Source organism: Cupressus sempervirens, chromosome 2 (genome assembly GCF_028749045.1).
Source record: "Cupressus sempervirens isolate cs-2001-9-10 chromosome 2, ASM2874904v1, whole genome shotgun sequence".
NCBI lineage: Eukaryota > Viridiplantae > Streptophyta > Pinopsida > Cupressales > Cupressaceae > Cupressus > Cupressus sempervirens.
In genome coordinates, this window is record NC_143119.1 from 571,086,837 (window position 1) to 571,110,313 (window position 23,477).

Here is a 23,477-nt window from a genome sequence, read left to right on the forward strand (position 1 = left end):
AATGAATTGATGAAGAATTGATGTACAAGATTGCAAGATTAGATTGATTGGATTAGTATTGATTGCACAGTGAGATTTTTTTTTTTTTTTTGATATTTTATGGGAAGTTGGATGGATAGACAAAATTGAAATGCAAGTAGAAGAATGAACATGGATAATATTAGAAGAATGGCATTGATAGGATGAAGAATGATTAGAGTATAATTGATTTGATGTGAAAGAATTAGAAGAAGGGAAAATTAATTGAATGAGAGGATGAATGAAGTTGATTGAAGTGAGTTGGAAGAATTAGATTGAATGTGATATGAACGAATGCATATAATGGATAGAAATGAATTGGTTGAACAAATGTGGAATAGAATGGATTGGGACCAATGAAAAGGGAGAACCAAGGCATGGTAAATGGAGGAAAAGCAATGTGAGTCAGTGGATGAAAGGAATAGTGAAAGGATATCAGGGTCCAAATGATATGGGATCAAAAAATGTAGAGTCAAGGATCATGTTTCGAAGGAGTCCAAATGCCCCATAGCAAGGATAGAAAAATAGAATAAAATGTGGTGGGAAAGGATGCATGAAAATAGAAGGACATTATGAAGGATAGCGTATGGAGGAAGGGATGGCATATGCTCTTCCAAAGCATGTATGAACATTTTGTTATTGTGCCTCTAGTAGTAATCACAAGCATGGGTATGAAAGGGGAATGAATAAGGGCTATGTGAGGGAGGTATGGAAAAGGGGTAATGATATGAAGGGTATGGTAGAAATGTGTGATATGTAATGGAGGAAATGGATGGGATAACCAAGATCAAGGATATATGAAAGGGGGATGGAAATATGTAGGTGTATGGATGGAAAATGGATGAATGAACATGAAAAATACAATGGAATGCAAGATATGGATAGGATGCCAAGATCACATAAATGGAAGGATTATGGAAGTATATAGCAGAATGTATGGATAAGGCACAAGGGATACAAAAAGTGAGCATATGGATGGATGAAAGGAAAGTGAAAGTCAAGATCAAAGATGGAAAAGGATAATGAATGGTAGATAGAAGTATTGAAGGTATATAAGGAAGAGTGGTATGGATGGAGCTTGCCCCCAGTGTAGAGTGCAAGTGGAAGAGGAAAAGTGAATGGATGGATAAGTGGAATTGGAAGACAATGGATACATGATAGGAAAACAAAGGGAGGACTCAAGCATCTATTTACATGGACGGTATCCCTTGATATTTTTTTCCTTTATTCATTTTTATTTTCGTGGAATTTTTACTATTTGCTCATAGATGTTGGTAGGAAGGTGAAAAGAAGGATGAAACGGGTTGGGAAATGGAGGGTAATGACCTATGAAAAAGTTCGGATTAAGGGGATGGAGTGGGTGGGAGGAAGATATGGTTGATGGATGCTAGGTTGGAAGACTTGTGGATGGGTGGATGAAGGAGATGGAAAGATCATCATTGGCACACACCTAGAAGGGTAATGGAAAGGTGGAAATTTGGGGATATAAGGACCCAAAATGGAGGAAGGAGATGATGGATTTAGGATGGTGGATTTGGGTAGATAATGACCCAAAATGGATTTGGAAAATGGAAGCTTGGATGATTTATGCATTAGGGAAGCCTTTGGATTAGTAGAATTGGATGTCATTTTGAATCTTTCTTTGAGATTCATTGCTACATTAAGTAGCTTTGGGATCCACATAATTTTTGTATTGTTGATTTTTAGCCCTTGTGGCCATTGAGTTCTATTTTGGATCAAATTTTTCTTTTCTTGGACATTTCTTTTAGAGGGTACATGTTGATCCTTGAATTTTTGTGGATAATTGACTTTATTCTCTTTTTCTTTGGCATCCAAATTCCTTCCATTGGCTATGGTATGGGTGCATAAAGGTAAATGGGATGGAGAGCTTAGGGATGGTGAACATTGGAAGGATTTCAAGGATGTGTGCCTTTGTTGATCTTTACTGGGAGCATGAGAGGATGAAGTGGAAAACATGGATATGGTGGATGGATGTATGTAAGGACCTAAAATAGAAGGAAGGGATGAAGGGTTTGGCGGGGGAACATAGGGACCTTAAATGGATGGTAATGAGGAAAGAAGTAGATTATGGATATAAGGTCCCAAAATAGACTTTAAATATGGAGGATGAGAACATTTGGGTTTCAATAGAGGAATTTTGGAGTTGGAAAAAGTGGAAGGTATACCAACATCTTGAGACATTATTTCCTTAATGGGATACTTATCATTTGCAACACAAGATGTGAGTCTAGGTACATGGGGTTCGTGAGTGGATTGGATAGGTGTGAGAGGATCATGTGGAGGATTAGGATTGCAAGGGGGATTATGAGGGATAATAGGATAGTGAGATGGAGTGGGATCATGAAAGATGGATGAAGGGGTTCTTTGATCTTGACTTAAAAGAGGATCATGTAGCAAAATGAGTGGATCATGAGATGGAATAGGATCACATAATGGAGTGGAGGGAATGGAATCATGAGATGGAGTGATTTGATCTTGGCATGGAGGAGTATTAGTGGATGGAGTGGAAGGAATCTCTTCATGAAGTGGAGGATTGAAGGATGCTAACTCTTGAGATGGAGGGGAAGCGGTAATGTGTGTGGTAATGGAATGCCTTCATCTTGATTAGGAAGTGGATCATGAGATGGACTAAGAGGGATAAATGGGTCTTGAGGGATAAGGTAATGATGGGATGAAGAAATGCTCAGATCTAGAGAGGAATCTATAATGACATGCTTTAGAGGAAGGTCTTGAGATGGAATTGGGGGTAGGACTTTGGGTGATTGGCTCACTTCATTTTGTATTTTACACTTAGCCATGAACAATGAGAAATACCCCTTACGAGGTGGGGAGGATGTGGATTTTGGAGGATTAGGATCATGGGAAGGTGGAACTATGGTTAAAGGATTACATGGAGGGTTGGGGTTGGATGGGACATGAGGAATATGGTCTTTGAAACATGGAGGAAGAGGACACATGGCATGGAAGGTGGCCTTTTTTTGTTGACTTGCTAAGAGATAGTTCTTTAGTTGCTCCATTTCCTTAGCAAGGGTATTTGTGTTTGAGGAATTGTGTGGGCTATGAATGGAATTTTTTGTGGTGTAAGGATAATGAGGTAGATTTCCCTTGTCAAATGTAGAAGAATAATGCACATGAGATGGATTAAAGTTGGATATGAAGTTTTCAGAATGGATTTGATATGCAGGTTGAACATGAGGTAGAACTCCATATTGTCTTTGAAGATTGTCAACCATTTGATTAATAAAATTTAGATCCATAGATGTTAGAGGAAGAGTGATGAAAGATTTGACGATGAATGGACTATGAAGTTGGGACTAGGAGCAATTTTGGACTTTGCGTTGATTTGATTTGAATTGAATTTGACTTGATATTGATTTGATATGAGTTGATTGGATGAGGGTTTGATTTGATTTGATGAAAAACCCTATGATATTGCAAACAAGTGAAAGTGGGATTTGAATTAAAGCCCAATGTTTGTGATAATGCTCCTATGTCCAAAGTAGAAGATTTGATGAAAAGATGAATTAGAAGAAGATGTGAATGAAATTAGAAAGATTGATTATGGATGAAGATGTAAATGGATCAAATTAAGAATTAATTAGAAATGATTGAATTTGACAAGGAATTGGATTAGAAGGATGATAATTTGAAGGATTGAATTAGGATGAATGATGAGATTGACCAAGGAAATTGAATCGTGATTTGGAATATGAAGCCTAACTAGGATGAAGATTATGGATGAGGTGGAATGATTAGAAAACAAGGAAATGATTTGGACAAATGGAGATGATTAAGAAGTCAAGCAATGGTTTGAATGATGAAGACAAGAGAGGTATGAGGGTGATGAATTTGATGGAAAGAAGATGTGAGGGGGAATGATGTGGACAACTTGACTAAGGGGATTTAAACCAAGACTTGTTTTTGCTATTTTTGAAATTGTTTTGATTTTTTTGGATTTTTGAAGTTTTACGAATTTTTTTTATTTTTATGTTTTATGATTTTTTTGGATTTTTAGGTTTAAGATGAAAAATCATACGTATAAGGCAAGTGTGTCACAAACACTCAAGAATGTCAAACACACCAAAAAACCTGTGAGGTTTCAACTAGGATGTACAAGGATCAACTAGAGGGTGTCCTCAATATATGCAAGGCACGTGAGGCCCAAATTTTCATAGATGAAAGAAAATGTTGCCACACAACCGAGGGGAGATGGTAACCCAAATCTCCTCCTTCACTTCCCAAAGGTATAAAGTTCTTTGGGGCTTAGCCAAGAGTGAGAATATTTCACTTCCAAGAGAGGTGTCTTTCAATTCACCTCCCATTATTTATACTTTTCTAGAACACTGGAGTTGAGGTCGTTCCAAGGGGTGATGAAATCCCCAAGCAAGCCTCCTAAAAAAAAATGAAAAACAAGACCACTTATTTCTTGTGCACCCAAGATCACCCAAAGGCACAAGGGGAGAGAATACATAAGTGGCCTCAAGGTTCAAAAGACACACGTTCTTTCCTAATGAAACTTTAGGTTTTTTAATCTACTTTGAAGACACACATGTTTAAAGCATACAATGTTCTTTCCAACTTGAAATCGTCATCAACATAAATGAAAAGCATGGATTCATCAACAAGAAAGTAAATCGAGTGTGTGCATAAGAAAAATTGCTGAAAATGAAATCAATTTCCCTTAAGGCATTCAATATTGTGTGATTTTTTTTTAGGCACCAATTCTAAATATTTGCTAGCCTAAGCATACATTTCCATTTCCTTAAGGCATTCAAGAGTGTTTGAATTTTTTTTTAAGCACCAAGCCCAAATGTTTGCTATCATAAACATGCATGTCAATTCCCTTAAGGCATTCAAGATTGAATTTCATTGTTTTAGCATTTAACCATGCATTCAAAGATGAGTGTTTAGGCATACAAGTCCATTCCAAAACAAATGTAAGACAAAAACTTACAAGCAATATGGTTAGTGAGAAAAATATCACTACAAACACAAGTTAGGACAGTGAAAACATATGACAAACATGAAACAATCCTGCAATGAAAAGGTTAGCACAAATTTTAGTCTTTCATAGGAAAAATAGGGATCTAAACAACATAAAAATATCATAAAACTAGTACCATTATGATGGGCTCAGAATCAGCTTTTCGACGATATTTCATTTTTTGAAAATGGAGTTTGTATGCTCAAGTTATGGGCAAAAAATGAAAGGCTACTCCTTATGGCCTAGAAGGGCATGTGGACTGCTAATGCAGTGATGATGTTAGTGACCTACAAGGTTAAAATTGATGGTTAGAGGCACGATAGGAAAAAAAAAATTGTTTGAAAAATCAAAAAAAAGCTAGAATGAAATATAAATGGCTTATTGAAATAAAACATAAATGCTATATTTAAAAATAGAATGGAAAAGATCATGAACTTTTTAATTTTTTTTTTTTTTGGTTTTTCCTTTTACACACTTTTAAAAATGAAAAATAATGTTAGAAATATATTTTTTTTAAAGAAATGGGTCGAGCTGAGAGTTTGGAGCAATGGTGGTTTGGAGGAGGGTGGCATGGTCATGACAGAGGCAGGCAGAGATTTGAGTGGTAGCGAAGGGATCAGTCACAGCAACAAAACCGCAAGTTGGTTGCAAAGTTAGTGGCTAGTGGGTGGTATATTTTTGTAGTGAGAGGTGGTAAAGAATCCATAGGTTGTAGGGGTGGGGTTTGGCCAAGCAGAGAGGCAGGGTTTGTAGGGAGCGAGGGAATGGCTAAGGTGGCAACAGGAATGAGTGCTCAGGGTAGAGTTACGGTGTAGCAAAGTGGAGTTGAGGAAGATGTTAGGCCATGGTTTGGGGAGTCATCCACAGGTGGAGGAGTTAGAGAGGGCCTCTGAGAGATGAGCAAAAATGTCAAGGGAGAAGGGGGAGCCACCGAGACGAGATGTGAAGGGCTGGAAGAGGAGTACAGGTCAAGTTGCGGGGTGTTTGTGGCTGTGAGCGGCAAGCGTCAGTGGTTCATGGGTTGAGATTTACAAGCAACGAGGGTTTTGAAGCAGATGTCACTGAGGGAGGAAGTAGAGGAAAGGTTGCGCCACTAGGGTAGGAACAGGTGCGGGAGGTAGTGGAAGCAGCACCACCCATGTGGGAGAGTGCAAAGGAGGCACAAGTGTCGATGCAAGGTGGGAGGGAGAGATGTTTGGCAGGGGTGACATTGTGCAGAGTCGGGGAAGCTATGCAGGCAGAAGGGAAGAGGAGCAGGGGCCACAACAGTGGATGCACCGCTTGCGGGCACCACCCACGAGTGGCCCTGAGGTGGTAGCCAACCTACGGCCAAACAAAAAACAAAGTTAAACAAAGGTTTTTTTTTTTTTTAATTTTTTTTTACATTAAACTAACCCCATTTTTTCTTTTAAAAAAAAACAATCTATATATGTAAAGCACAAAACATAAATAAAGAAATATTTTTTATTTTTTATTTTTTAATGAAGAGTATATTCAATGTATATGTAGCTCTACAACTTGAAAATAAAATAATAAGCAAAATATAGAGTGTTTTATGTCAAAAAAACTTCCCTTATGTGCTCCAAATGCAATGATGGGCTTTATGGCTCGATTAGAAGCTCTTTGTAAGATTTGATCTGCAAGTGCTTCTTCAACCTGAAAGCTCACAAAATACTCAAAAACACATTAGATAGTTAGTTCGAACCCATGAAGTGGGTCCCACTGGGCATGCCAAAATGTATTGCATAAAAATGTAATAAGATGAATAAATACTAAGCAACTAATGCATATTCCTACATGATTATGCAAACCTCAAAATATGCAAGAGAACATGGAAATAAACATGACATGAAATAACAAAGAGCATTTAACCATTGAAAATAACACCAATGCAAACCTCATGAAATCACCAAGTGGATGATGATTTCTTTGCTAATGGGATGTGGTTGCTCACAATTCTTGTAGCATAATAATGAGGTAGATGGTGCTTGTGGAAATGAGGAGAGGGCTCTCCTTTTATAGGAAAAGATATGCAACAGATAGCTGAGATTGAATGCAATAAGGTGGAGGTCGAGTAGACTTCGTGTGGATTAGAGTTTTGACCAATTCAAAGGGGGCAATATGCTTAGACATGTGTGAGCAACCTTTGATGGTGACATGATCAATGAGGTGTGAGAAGCATGGCTTCTCACACATGTGTGAGACAACTTGACTCTCATGCAAGGGGACAAATGTGCAAGAGGTGTGAGAAGCATGGCTTCTCACACATGTGTGAGACACCTTGACTCTCATGAAAGAGGAAAAATGTGCAAGAGGCATGGAAGACATGAGGGATGTGTGAAGTGTGAGTGTTCCTCACACATGTGTGAGGATTCCTCACACATGTGAGCATACACTTAGGATTAAAAGGTGATTAGCAAGGTGATTAGGAAAAGGAAGCATGATTAGGAAGTGGGTAGGTTTAGCATGATGGGTTAGGTTAGCAAATTGAGGTTAGGTGAGGGTTAAAGGTAGGAGCAATGTTCTCAAATAGGATTAAATTCAATATTTAATTCCAAGTGGGTTTAGCAAAGAAATTAATTAAGTAAATGAAGTACTTAATTAAAGTGAATGGGTTAGGATTTAAATAAATCTTAGTTTATTTAAATCAAGGTAAGGAAAATATAATTAAATAAATGCAAATTTATTTAATTAAAGGTAGGGTAATTAAATAAATAATAAATGTCTATTTAATTGGCTAGGAAATAGGTATTTGGACATTTTTAGGTGTGTACACCTATGAACAAGCAAAAAGGTTATATTGAGAACATATCAAGGAGGCCTCAAAGATCATTCAATCATCCTACCTCATAGAGAAGACTCCTTTGGGAAAGAATATTGTAAAAGTGGATATGACTAGAGGGTATATGATAGAAGACATCAGATACTTGATCATACTTCTAAGTAGAGTTATGGGTCTACCAGGAGTTGGGCATCGAAACATCTTAATGGTGCATTTTATTGAGATGATTAAGAAAGTGGAGATGCCACTATACTAGTCTTCTACTCTTAGTCAAAATTTATGTGAGCAGTTGGTGGTAGCTAAGAACAATAGGAAGTTTTATAGGACTTATATTTGTATACATTTTGGCCACAAGAGGGATAGAATATCCAGGGCTATATAAGAGGGGTAGCATGTAGGATCCTAATGCATGACCATATATCGTTTATCCCCAACTAATGAAGAAGAGGCTCTCATAGCAGGGCAAAGAATATAGAATTGTTAATGATGCCTTCATATTTGCTATAATTCAATTCATAGAAGGGGATTATGTGAAGAGATTATCAGATGATTTAGTGGCACATATATCAATACTTAGAGCATACTATATCCAATTCAAGACATTTACATATCTAAGGGTAGCAAGTACAACTATTGACCCAAAAAAGCTCACAAGATATCCTTGTGATAGACTTGTTCTCCTGGAGATTTCTTGACAAATCTTGTCTACCTATGATAGAGTTAGGAGGAAACATAAAAGATGTTGGACTTGGAAGTTGACTATAGGACCTTTTTGGGTAGATCGGAGGCAAGATATCCCCTCTTTTGAATGTGAATGGAATCAATATCCCTTGGAATAATACAAATCTCCTAGGCCATATTTTGACAATATCGAGAGAGAACAATATTTGGCTAGAAAGACATTCAAGCACAAAGAGGCTATTGAGGATCATTGGATGAATGCAACAAACAAAAATGGTATCTGAATATGGGATTATTGTAGGATGACTTTGTACCTAGAATAGAAGGCCCTAAAAATAAATATTTCATTAAAGATATTATAGTGAGACTCACAGGAGTTTCTTGAGCCTCTGTTCAATAGGGACAAGATTGGTGATAGGCCTATTATGAATGTTGAGGTTGATAGGGAGGAGAATTTTGATATCAACTATAGGGTGAGGCATGTCATTAAAATGACATAGGATTGGATTAAGAAACCATTTAAGCTTGATCCAATTCCTAAAATAGTGATCTTTAATGCACAAGCTTGCCCAACCAAAGGTAGAGGGAGAAAGTCACCATGCCTACCTTTGTAGCTTAGTCACTACTAAGGCTAGAAATGATGCACCAACTTGATAGATTGATTAGATACTGTCAAGCTCAGAAGGTAAAAAGAGGGGGAAAGAGGAAAAGAACTTCTCCTCCAAGAGTTAAGCCAAAAGAGGGTGAGATCCAAGTACCTCCATAGTAAGGGGAAGGAAATGTATAAGGGTTGTAAGATATTGGAACTCCACAAGTCCAAGTTGATCCTCAAGTGCCACTAGTCACACCGAGCCAAACAAAGATAGAGGTTGAGGTTCAAGAGGTCTCCCCTCCCCATCAAGAAGAAAAAGCATCCCCTTCTATGCCTAAAAAGGGAAGAAAGATCAAGACTCCGGTCAAAAAGAGGCAAAGGGTGATCAAAAAAGTAGTTCTTATCCCATCAATCCTTAAACCTATTCCTGAAGAAGATGAAGAAGAGGATGATGAGGATAATGTACATTTGAATAGGAGGACCTAGCTTACTAAACTCATATAAGAAGAATGCAGAAGAAGCTTGACAATCACACCATCACCCATTCCTAAGTAGGTTATTCAATCCACAACATTTGAGAATGAAATTCAAAAATGGATTGATGAGCAAGATGTTGAGGGGATTGATGTCTTTAAGATGTCAGATTTTGATTTCATGCATGTTGGCACTGAATTGGTAGGAGACAAGATCAAAGATAGCCCAACTAATCAACCTCAACAAGAGGATTGGAATCATATGCCACCAGAGTCACAAGGTCTTGAAATTACTCCTTCATCCCCAGAACAAGTCATAGTCTTTGTAGATAAAGGTTTTTCCACTCCTCTTCCACCAAACATAGAAAAAGAACAAGTTCAAGAAGAACAAGAGGAAGAACCACAATAAGTATCAATTGATGAAGTGTCTAAAGAAGGAAAAATGGTTGAATATCCTTAGCAAACTTCCCAAAACACTAAGGTAAGGACTATAGATTCTACTGATATAGAAGCTCCCAGTGTAGATCCATCATAGAAGGCAAAGACTCTAAAGAGGAGTGATAAGGGAAAGAGCATAGCTGAAATAACTCCTTCATCTTCAAATGGAAAAAATTTAGTGGAACAGATCCCAAGATGGTTTCAGAAAGAAATGATAAGAAATAAGAAGCAACAATTCAATGTAGATGAGGAGGATATGATAGAATTAATTGAGGTTCTTAGGAAACCTAGGTCTACATCAAAAGATACAAGAGCATTAGCTTTTATCAACAATGACCAGAACCAAGATTTGTTCACATAAGTGGCTATCCCTCCTCCTAATAAAAAAATAGAATATTTGACTCCACATGACTATCAAATTAGAGAGGTTATGCTTGGAAAGCCTACATTGGACATAGCTAAGCTGATGGTCACAATGAGAATTAAGGAAGTATTCAGAATTTTAGAACATGAAGGGGCAGAATTGATAACACTTTGAAGATAAAATGAAATCCTAAATGGATATTTAACTAAATTTTTTGGTCCCTTAGATCCTAAACATCTTGAAGAGGCTTTAAATGTAGCAATTGAAAGAAGAGATAGGGGCAGTGAGATTGGATCCATTTTTGAATGTCTGTTAGCAATGGTGGGAAATTTTTGAGGAGAAAGATGTACTTATAATCTAAGGGAATCTTAAGCTACTACATTTTATGTAGGATAATGTAGACAAAATGGTGGCAATTTTGAATCAAGATGTTGGTCTTATGGATGCGATACATACCTCAGGAAAGGATTTACAAGTGTTGCAGGCAATAATTAAAGGCCAAAGGTATAGGATGCTTATGGATGTATATACAAAAAAGGAGCTAGACTTAGTAGATGATTGGATTCAGAAGATAGAAGATAGTAATAAAATAATGGAATCATTACATGTAGAGATCCACCAGCTAAAGGACCAAGCCTGAGAGAAAATTTTGAAAGCTAAGAAATATTATAGTGATGCATGTCTAGACATTTTTGAAGATGATGCATAGGAGAAGTTGATATCTATAGAGGTGGTAGTTCAGAGATTTAGGAAGATTTTTGATGAATTTTCTAGTGATGAAGATATTCGGCAGGCGTTTAAGATAGAAGAAGCTTTGTTAGAACTGGATACTAAACTCAGGGATTTTGCTGAAACCTGTATAGAGCTAGATAATTACAAGTAGAAGGTTAAAGATAAATATAATACCTTAGATTTACCAAATGTAGAAAAGGTCACTGAAATAATAGAGAAATTCAAAGGCAAGCACCTAGACATAGCTCTAGTATGAAGTGGGACAAAAACTAGAAGCCAGAATTTCATTTTTGACACTCAATGAAATTTTGCAATTTCAAACCCTTGAGGTGTGCTATTGCGCTGCTATGCCAAGTGTGTTGCACCAGGTATGTTGGTGCACTTTTTGGGAATGATGTTTTGGAAGAATTTTGAAGAAGTCAAAAGTGTGCAGGTGTGCTAGGTGTGCTTTTTTTGAGGTGCCCTTTTCCAGAGGTGCACTAACAGTTAACTACTAGTTTCAAAATTAGAGCTTTCCATGCATTGAAAAAGCATTTTGACAATAGTTTAACTTTGCCAGACATCCAATAAAGGTTGAACTTCTATTCAGACACTTCTAGACACTCTTACATCAACTAAAGGCTCTCTTCTTCTTATTTTCTCATTTATTCTTTGTTTTAAGACATGTAAAGGCTCATGTATCCAATTAATGATATTAAAATGGATGGAGTCCTACTAAGCACCAGTTAGATAGGTAGTTTGTATATAATTAGTTTTTTTTTATTAAATTAGAAGCATATGACTGCATGAAGATATCTCTCACTCTCAACACAAATTGAGGAGATGATTTCTTATAAATATGGGATTGTAATATGTAATCAAGGCCACTATTATTTTGCAATAATATATGATTTTGGTGCTTGGATTTGGAGTGTAGTGATTCTTGTCTAAATCTGTTATGTTTTATGAATGTATGTTCATTGAATGTAATTGAACCAAAATTTTATTGCACTATTTTTGGTTGTGCAATCTTTTAATTCTAGTATTTTCTATGGTTTTATTAATTCCACTGACATATTTTGTTTGAGAAGAGATCATCCATTGTGTTCCTACATAGCTTTTCATCTCATATGAGCGCACTTTTTGTGGTGTTGTGATTTGATGAAATGTGAAATATCTCATGGTTGCTAAAATTTCCATCAATGATTACATTAGTGGAATCAAGGAAGTGTTGCTCCTACTTTCATTGGTTACCCATCGATTTTTTCAAAGGCTTAACTCACAGACATGTTGTTTTCATAGCTTATATTCATTAGGATTTTATTTCCATGTTATTTTTTTAATTTTCTTGTTACCTTATTTTAATTATTTTCTCTACTAACCCCTTGTTAAAATAGGAATTCATATTAGTTGCATTATTAGACTACATCCATCATAAAAATAGAAAATAAAAAAATATAGTTTCCTTTTTGTGTTGTATTCTTTTGAAGTAGCAAATAGATTTCATGTCTTATATAAAGTTATCAAAACCAACAAAAGCCTCCTCATGAACATTCACATTTCTCTTCAACTATGCAAATTCCAGTAGGTCACATGATCACCTGAAACCTTGGAGTTGATTTTTGGATTAACTTTTCAAGAGAGGAGTTTAAAAGAATTTATGTCATTAAGCATCGTGCAAAATGAAAACTCAATACAAGTGGCACTAGAAGGAGGGGCCATTAAAATCTATATTGGAACAAAATTTTCCAAAACTTCAAAATTCTACACTTTTTACAAGTTTTGAAAATTTTTTGAGTTCTTGAGATTTTGAGGTGTGTTGGTGCGTTTACTGCGCTAGTGCAGTGCTACACTAAATTCTGTGGTGCACCTCATTTTGTGAGAAAGTGTACTTCTACAAAGGTGTTCTTTTTCTAGAGTTGATGTAAACTAGAGGATTTTTATCCAAAATATCCATTTTAGTGAGCTTTAAAATCTTCACCAAGTGCACACAAGTTCCTTGAGCTCAACCATTTTCACAAACCCCGTAGTGACAAAGGAATACCTCAAATTCAACCACTTCCATTCAAAATTTCATCATCTTCTTCAACTCCACCTTCGCAACAACCACCTAGTGGGCCACCAAATATTCCAACACTTCCACAACAACTACACCTAGGTCCTCCAAATCCTCCAATGGCCTTTTTTGCAAATGTTGTAGATTCACCCATCAACTTGATAGGTGTACTCAATGATCTTCCAAAGAATTCTATAAATTTGACCAAGATTCATCTATGGAGAGATACAAACAATAAAGATCACATTAAGGTATTCAAGAAAATTTGCAACATAAAGTATATCGCTAATGAGAATGTGGTTCTTCGCCCATTCCCCTACTCGAGGGGAAGTTGCCTTTAATTGGTGTGTCAATCTATCACCTAGATGTATTGGAGATTGGACTACCTTTGAAAAAAAATTCTTGGAACAATTTAAGACTTTAATCAACCTAGTTGTGCTACATCAAAAATTCATATCAATCAAGAAGGATCTAGCTAAGATAGTGTCATGTTTCAACCATCATTTTCACATGACATACTGCAAGTTGGAAGCACCATATACTATACCCATTGAAGCTCCTATTCAAATTTATCTAAATGTTATGGACCATCTTATTGCCATTTTTCTAAGAATACTTCCACTAATGAATATCGACACATTGGAAAAAGTCTTCATAGAAGCGATTACCTTAACTAAGCAAGCCAATCCCAATGGAGGAGGATTGATGCTTCTAGCTCAAGTTATTACAACAGTGCCAACATACCCTATTAGAGAACCTATGATTCCTAGTCAATTCATACCTATGAACCCAATTCCATTACAATAGGCACCTACTCTACAAAACCCTACTTTAACTTATCTAGGGTACAAACCTCTAAAAGCTGCTTTCTTTGAACAAAAAGTGGTGACTTCCACTGAGGCAGACAACAACTTTGCCTCTAAATTTGGTCAAATAAAAAAGACTATGTCACAAATGAACAATGACTTAACCCATTTGAGGTTGAAATAGGGACAAAATGGCAACTTCTAAAGAAATAATGTTGGTACTTAAAACAACAATTACAATCAAAACTACAATAGGAACTTTGTTGGGAACAACAATGCTAGGAATAACAATGAAGGAAGTAGTTCTAGTCCTCTTGATCATAACAATGGCTTCCAAACATAGAATTGATAGTGGAACACTTTTCTGAATAATGGAAACTTTCCTACAGACAATAACAACAACAATGTTCAGTATATAGATATCAATCAGTATGATGATGGTCAAAATACATCTAACAATGATGGTTTGTACTATAATGGAAATCAAGAAATGCTTCAGAATTCACAACTAAATGATAATGTTCATCCTATACAGTTTAATGCTATGCTACTAGAATCCTATGATTCTACACAAAACATTCAATTATAATAACTAACCCATGAAGATTTCTCTTTTCCATTTAGTCAAGAACCAGATATTTAGCCTGAAGAGATGTTTTCTTTTTGCAATGACAATCAAAATACATACAATCTAAGAAGTAGAAAAGATCCTATGATAGATGGAATCCCTCCAAGGCTACAACCAACTCCTCTTGATCCAAGAGGGAGTAACAATCTAGTACCCATCATGCCACCTCATGGAGGACAACAAAATCAAAGTCAAGAAACTTTCCCAACAATCCTGAAAAATCTAGCTTGGTCTACCGAGAAATATAGCACAATAGAGGATTTGAAATGAAAAAAGGCCAACATGTCTATGTTTGACATGCTACAAAATTTTCCTCAATAATGAGAAGCACTAATGAGAACTCTAGATCATACAAAAGTACCCCATAGTATGAATATTGTTTCTTAAAAGCCAATATCCAGCAAGCTAATGCTTTGGAAGCGATGCCAACTATGTTTAAAGACAAGGTTGAGGTGCCCCCATTTCTGCTTAGCATTAGGATATATGGGAAGGATATTCATAATTACTTAATTGATTTAGGAGCCTCATGTAATGTTATGCCACTATCAATAGCACAAAAGTTGGGGGTTATCCCTCAGCCCTCTAATCGAATAGTGATACTAGATAAAATAGAGGTAAAAGTCATTGGTGTGTTGAAAGACATCCATATACAGTTGAAAGTTGACCCTCAAATTCAAGATGTCATTGATATACATGTGGTTGATATTCCTAAAACTTATAGATTTCTACTAAGTAGAGAATGGACCAAATATTTAAGTGGATGGTTTTGCACAGATTTTACTCAGCTTTGGTTACCATGGAAAGGTTTGAATAATCAAATCAAAATAGATGCAGTGCCAAAAGTATAAAAGATGATTACAAAATACAATGCTCTAAATGAGGCGTCCTTACAAACAGATTTGGGCTCCTATAAGGTGATGGTTTTTTATCAACTTCAATCAAAATATTAGATGATCAAGATATGGAATCCACAATTTCAACCCTAAAAAAAAGGTCATAACACAATTTATAAACCACATAATGGCTAATTTACAATTTCTAGGAGGAGAAGTTGACCCCAGTATCCTTCTCCTTCTAGGATTTTGTTGATTGCATAAAGTTAGCCATTCAAAGATTGAATATTTATCATGTCAAGAAGAAATTGCTAAGGTATTAACACAAATGATGGAAGTAAAGAAAGGTAATGATCCAAAAGATGAACCCGCAGAAAACCAAAGTTCTATAAACATGTCTGACTCTATTGAAAAGATTGAAGAGGAAATTGAAGATCTAAATGCATCATATAGTGATACTTCTTCAAATGTTGGAGGTTTTTCTTCTCCTCCACCCACAATAATCAAAGTTAAAAGAAGAAGATGGTACATTAAAGGCCAAGGATGGACTTTGGTAGTTGTCCACCCTAAACCTAAAGTGGAAAAAATTAAAGAGTTGATGGGAGAAATTTAGGACAAACAAGAAAAACATACACTCCTAGTACCAAGGAATAACAATAGAAAATCACTAAGTCCACCCTGTGAAAGACTACAATGGGTACCCAAGAGACAATCCTTCTAGGCTCAAGTAAAGGAAAAGCTAAGAACAAATAAGCATAAGGTTAGAAAACCCAAGGAAATCCAAATTTGGACACTTTTCTTTTATGGTTCCAAATGTAAATTAGGAGCTGGCACAAGTATTGAGCTAATCAATCCAAAAGGTAAGTCTTTCTACATTGTATATCGATTATAGTTTAGATGTAATAAAAATGTTGCAGGATATGAAGTGTTCATCTGAGGACTTGTTTTCACACTTGAGAAAGGAATCACAACACTCGTAATCAAGGGAGATTCTTAGTTGGTTATTAAAAAAGTGAAATCATTATACTCCTGCAATGATAAGAGGTTGCTTGCTTACAAGAAAAGAGTATGGTATTTACTTGATGATTTTGAGGCTTTAAACATAAAGTCTATTCCAAGATGGGAAAACATGGTAGTAGATGCTCTCACTATTTCAGTGAGTGCATCACTACTAGTCGAAAGAATGAAATTGAAATGATTTTTAGTAGAATTTTTTGTTGCTCCATCTATTATGGATAATATCAAAAACTTTCAGGTCTTTCAGGATGATCAACATACACTCAAATTTATCATGTGTAGTGGCCACTTTAAAAGACAAGAAATTGATGATACTCTAGATGAAAAACCTAAGGATAATGAACTTGAAGATGAAGATGGTATCCTGAATTTGAAAACTAACACTATTACTAAAGGGATGATTGAGTTGGAATGCATTTTTAATCGTGATGAATCAACACTTAACAGGAGGACTATCATAGAGAAAGGGACTAAGGAATGTGATTGGTGCAATTTAGGTACTAATGATGATCCTAGGATGGTAAGGATTAGGAAAGCATGCAATGCACAAGAAAGGGAAGGCATGCTCAAATTTCTTATAGAATATAAGGATGTCATTGCTTAGAGCTATGAAGAACTAAAGACATATGATCCTCAGATTATTGGGCATGATATTCCACTCAAACCCGATGCCAAACCTTTCCAAAAAAGGTAGAGACCTATTAATCCCATCCTTGAACTATTGATAATGAAGGAATTCAGGAAGTTACTAGATGTCAAGATCATTTTTCCCATGTGCCACTCTATGTGGGTGGCTAATTTAGTTCTTGAACAAAAGAAGACCAGGGAGATTCACCTTTGCTTGGATTTTGTAACTTGAACTTGGCACCTCAAAAGGAAAATTACCCTTTACCCTCACTTGATGAGGTCCTACAAATTGTGAATGGTTCAAAGATGATGTCTTTCTTAGATGGATATTCAAGATATAATTGGGTAATGATAAAAGAAGAAGATAGGCTAAAGACAACCTTTATGACCAAATGGTGAACTTTTGCCTACAGGAGAATGCCTTTTGCAGTGATTAATGCAGGGGATACATTTCAACAAGCCATGGATTAAACTTTTAAGGGACTGATAAACAAGTGTATAGTTATCTACATGGATGACTTAACTATCTTTTCAAAGAATCAAAGTACTCGCATAGCTAATTTAAGATAGGTGTTCAACAGATGCAGTAAATATGGTATATCTCTCAATCCAAAGAAATGTTTATTTGGGGTCACTAAAGGAAAGCTCCTAGGTCATATCATTTCTGAAGTTGGCATCTCCATTGATCCTAATAGAGTTGAATCTATTCTAAAGTTATCACCTCCTCACAGTCAAAAATAACTTAAGTCTTTCTTTGGTAAGATAAATTTTGTGCAAAAATTTATAAGTGAATTCACAAAAATAGTCCATCCCCTTAATGATTTACTCAAAAAGGGGGCTAAAACAGAATGGGTTCTAGAGATTAAGAAATAATTTGAGGATATCAAAGTAGCCATTTTCATGGCTCCAGTACTGGTAAGTCTTGACTATGAACTTTCCTTCAAGATATACTCTTTTTCTTTAGAACATTTGTGTGTTGGGATCCTAACCCAGAAGAAAGAAAAAGCAAATGAAAGACCTATTGCTTTTATGAGCTACCCTCTGAGAAATGTCAAGTTGAATGATTCCAACCTTGATAAATAGTCTTTTGCTTTGATCAAAGTAGTAAAGAAGTTCTACCATTACATACTAAGAAGAAAGGTGTGCGCTATTGTACCTGATCTAGAAGTGAAGACATTACTAATGCAAAATGAACTTGGTGAAAGATGAGGAAAACGGTTGGCAGTATTGCAAGAATTTGACTTAGAAATTTAACCCATGAGATTGGTGAGAGGTCAAGGATTATCAAAAATGATAGTAGATAACCAATTTGAAGATGAAAATAAATTTAGATTTGATGGTAAAATAGATATAGAAGATCAAAACAAGATAGTTGTATCTCAAGTTGATATTGAAGGATTTGATCAATACAAATCCACAAAGCCTTCGAATACCTGCATGCAAAAACCTATCACAGAAGAAAAAGACAAGAGAAGGCAAAGGGTTTTGCTCTGAAAAATGTGCTAATATATTTTCAGCAATGAAAAAGATAATAAAATACAAAGGAGATCAATCCTTATAAAAGGAGATCAAAACCCTAAAAAGGGTAACCTAAAAGGAAAAGCTATTTAATAATTAATAATTAATTATTAAATAGAGATGCAAAAGGTGCATAAAGTAAAATCTTAAGAAGGGAGTAAAGAAAATTTAATAAATGAAATTAAATCAACGCTTTACTCTAACACCCCCCCTTAAGATGAGCAACAATGCAGCTACAAACAATGCAAAAAAAAAAGGAAACTACAATGCAAAGCCTAAAGCAAACTTGGGTCCCAGCAACAATGCCTAATGAGGTACCCAATAACAACTAAATCTCTATGAAACAGAGAAATAGAGAAAACCCAGTGGGAAAAACTCTACTCCAAAAAGAGATAGCAGTAAAAAGAAGGAAGGAAGGACTCATCACTGAGACCCCCAAGGACAACTTCCTTCACCCCAAGCATAGAACACAGCTTAAGATACCGCGGGGATGCAAAAGGTTTAGTGAAGATGTCTGCAACCTGCTCAGCAGTAGGAATGTACTCCAAGCTCAAAGCACCATCCTAAATGAGATGCCTGATGAAGTGCATGTGAAGCTCAATGTGCTTGGTCCACTGATGCTCAACAGGGTTGTGTGAAATGTGTATAGCACTCTGAATATCACACCATAAAAAGGTGGGACTATCAGGAGGAGATCCAAACTCTATCATCAACTGTCGAAGCCACAAAACCTCCTGACTAGCTAATACAACTGCCCTGTATTCTGCCTCTATAGATGATAATGCATGAGCATGTTGCTTTTTACAAGACCATGTGATAGGACCAGAACCAAGACAAAAACCAAAACCAGAAGTAGACTTGCGATCATCAATGTCACCAGCCTAGTCTGAATCTGTGAAACCAACAATGTGAGGATCCCCTAATGTGTAGTGAATGCCATAACATGTTGTACCGCTAATATACCTTAAGATATGTTTGGATTCTTGCCAATGACTCTCATGAGGATTATGGGAGAATCGAGAGACAACTCCAACCGCAAAGGAAATATTAGGACGTGTGTGTGTCAAGTACAACAAACTACCCACAAGCTGTCTATATAGAGTGGAATCCACTGTAGGAGTAGAGCAAGTGGTAGATAAAACAACACCTGACTGAAAAGGTGTGGGGGCAGGCTTGCAATCAAGCATGCCGAATCTCTGAAGCATATCATGAGCATACTTCTACTGGAGTATGGCTATCCCATCTGAAGACTGAACAACCTGTAGGCCCAAAAAATAGTGTAGAAAGCCAAGATCTATCATCTCAAACTGCTCTCTCAATGCTTGTTGAACACCCTGTATCATGGAGAGTGAGCTTCCTGTGATGATGAGGTCATCAACATAAAGCACAAGTATCAATAAGTCAGTCCCATGACGCTGAATGTAAACTGTAGGATCAGAATGACATCGTGTGAAGTGGGAAGCAAGCAAGAAGGAATCCATCTTCTCATACCAAGCCCTAGGGGCTTATTTGAGACCATATAAAGACCTCTGAAGCCGACATACCAATGAAGAGTCCTGCACAAAACCATGAGGCTGCTCCATATAGATCTCCTCATGTAGGTCTCCATGCAAAAAGGCACTCTTCACATCCATCTGAAAAACTGTCCATTTCTGTGAAGCTGCTAGAGAGAGTACAAGGCGAATAGAGTTCATCTTGGCAACAGGGGCAAAGGTTTCAGAGTAATCAATACCCTCAACCTGTGTGAAACCCTTTGCAAAAAGACGTGCCTTGTACCTATCAATAGAACCATCTGCAACATACTTGGTACGGTACACCCAACGGCACCGAACCAACTTTCTTCCTTTCGAAAGAGGACACAGATCCCATGTGTGGTTCTTCATCAAAGAAGAATACTCCTCAGCCATTGCCCTATCCCACTCTGAGTGTCCTGTCGCCTGTGAAAAATTCTGAGGATCATCAGAAATGGCATGACTCAAAAGGCCACTACCTGCAGTCTGAGAATGAGTACGACGAACATCTGTAGGATCACCTGCCAGAGGTCCTACTACATCAACAGTATCACGAGCCCACTTGGGCACTCGCGAAACATCTGGTGGAGGAGGCAAAGGGGGATCAATCTCAAGATCTTCCTTAGAGGAGGTATAATCCTGTAGAGGAGTAGATGAAGTACTGGGTAGTGAAGAAGTAGCTGAAGATGGAGGATCCATAGAAGGATAACGCTCATCAAACTGAACATCTCGCCGAAACAAGACATCTCTGGAATCAAGATCAAACAACCTGTACGCTTTCACATCCTCACAGTAGCCAACAAAAATGAGTGGTCGACTCTTCTTCTCCATGGCTTTCCACTGAGCATCTGGAATAAATGCCCAAGCCTCACTACCAAAAATGCGGAAAGTAGAAACATCAAGCTTGACATGAGTCCAAGCCTCTTCAGGAGTCATGTGTCGCAATGCCTTATGAGGCATTTGATTCTGAATATAGTTGGCACAATTGATAGCCTCAGCCCAAAATGAAGAACTCATAGCATGAGACTGTATCATACAATTGGCCATCTCCCGTAATGTCCTATTTTTTCTCTCAGCAACCCCATTCTGCTGAGGTGTATGGGGAACAGAGAACTGATGCTATAAACCATGCTCAGTGCAAAAATCTCTAAAAAACTAATTCACATATTCCCCCCCATTGTCAGTGCGGATACGCCTGATGAAAAGACCAAACTGCTTCTCCACAAAGGTCTTAAAGATTCGAAATGAATCAAAGACATTAGACTTGTACTTCAAAAAGTACACACATGTGCATCTGGAGAAGTCATCAATGAAGGTGAGCACATATCGAGCACCTGAAAAAGATGGAGTGGGAAATGACATAAGATCACTATGTATCAACTCCAATGGTGCCTTAGCACGTGTGGATCGACCTACTGGAAAAGGATCTCTATGATGTTTGCCAAGTGCACAACTGTGACACACATCGTCAGTACAAGAGATCTGAGGTAATCTAATCACTAGCTCCTTTGTACTCATCTACTATAAGTATTTGTAGTTGACATGGCCAAAACGCTCATGCCAAAGTTTGCTCATTGTGTCTGCATGAGCAATGAGAGAAACACCTGTAGAATCGGAGCTCTCAAAGCCATCGAACTGATATAAGTGAGACTGAAGATCAACACTCCCTGTAGCAATAACAAAATCAGGATCAGCGAGGTCTCAAATAACCACATCATGTGGTGAGAACTCAACTGTCTTTCCAGAGCCTAAATGACAAATCTGAAAGACAAACAAGAGGTTTGTACAAATGGCTGGAACCAAGAGAACATCCTGTAGTGAACCACCCTCTAAAGAGATAGTTCCTGAACCTATGACTAAAAGCTGAGAAGAATCACCAACTGCAATTTGTGTAGTAACACTCTGAGCAAGTGAGGTAACCAAATCAGGTGAGTGTTTCATGTGATGGGAAGCTCTAGAATCAAGAATCCAAGGAGCTGGAGAAGACAATGCACGTGCAGAAAGAGCATGTCCTTTCCCTGTAGGTGGAGGTGGAGGCTTTGGAGAAGCAATACTAGACTATTGCATAGCATCTTCTAATGCCTCAAGACGTTTCCAACACCTAGAAACTAGATGTCCTTCCTTGCCACAAAAACTGCAAGGTTCACCTGTATACTTCTTAGTCTTAGAGGAAGACTCACCAGACTTAGAAGTATTACCCTTTTGAGAGGGTTTCTGAGCATCTGATTTGGGAGGAGGCTTGGAGGAACTCTCGTTGCCTGCTGAATCTATCTTATGCTTTGATTTTGGCTTCAGCTTTCCTGTAGATGTCTGAGCTACCAATGCCTTTTTCTTAGAACCAGTCATAGTATCCAACTGTGTGAGTTTTGACTGCTCTCTAGTCAAGCGATCACAAAAGACCTGAAAAGAAGGCATAACAAATCGATTCCCCAAAGCATCTTTGGTGGAATAGAATGTGGAAGAAAATATCTAAAAATTCCCTCGAAGCTTTGACAGAATCAAATAGATGCACTCAATATCAGTCTTCGTCTTTCCACAACTCTGCAACAAGGATCTCTGTTGAGTAAACTTCATCAAGAAGTCATCAATAGTAGGAAAGGAATCCGGTGCAAGTGTTGTAAGCTCTGTCTCTATCTGAAGTGCTCTAAACTCATTCACTGTACCAAACAAGCCTTCAAGCTTGATCCACATAGCCAAAGGAGTATTACACCCATCCAAATGAAACTGTAAACTATCTGATACCTGTAATGCAATCAATCCGATTGCCTCATCCATTTTGTTTCAATGCTGCATGATCTCAAAAGGCCTCTGAAGAATAGGCTGAACAGCATCTAAACATGACCACAACCGTTTTGACCAGAGAAGCCGAGTCATTGAGGTCTTCCAGGTGTGATAATTATGAGGGGTCAAAAGTTCTAGAGAAGAAGAGGTCTCGGCCATTGTTTTAGAAAGGGTTTTTTTGCATTTTCTGATATATTAAAATAATAATAGAAAATAATATAAAAATTCCCCCCACAATGCAATAAACCGAACCCCTTACTTACAAATAGATTGCGTAAATGAAGAAGTTATGCCCCTCGAAAGATAGAAGTCATCAACGAACTTCAAACGCCAAAACAGATATCAATCTAGAAAAAAAAATCCAAAAATTCCTTCTCCATCATCTCCGTCTCGAAATCAGCTTTCTGACACTTTTTTCAGAATTGAAAAAGACCCCCGTATGCGAGAGTTATCGCAAAAAAACTAACAGGGCCCCCATAAGCTTGAAAAATATATATATATATATATATATATATATATATATATATATATATATTTTTTTTTTTTTTTTTTTTAAATAATTTAAAAAAATCACCGAGTGGCGCGCTGGCTGAGCCGCCGGTGGTGGTGGCTGTCCGGAGTGGAGGAGGGCAGCGG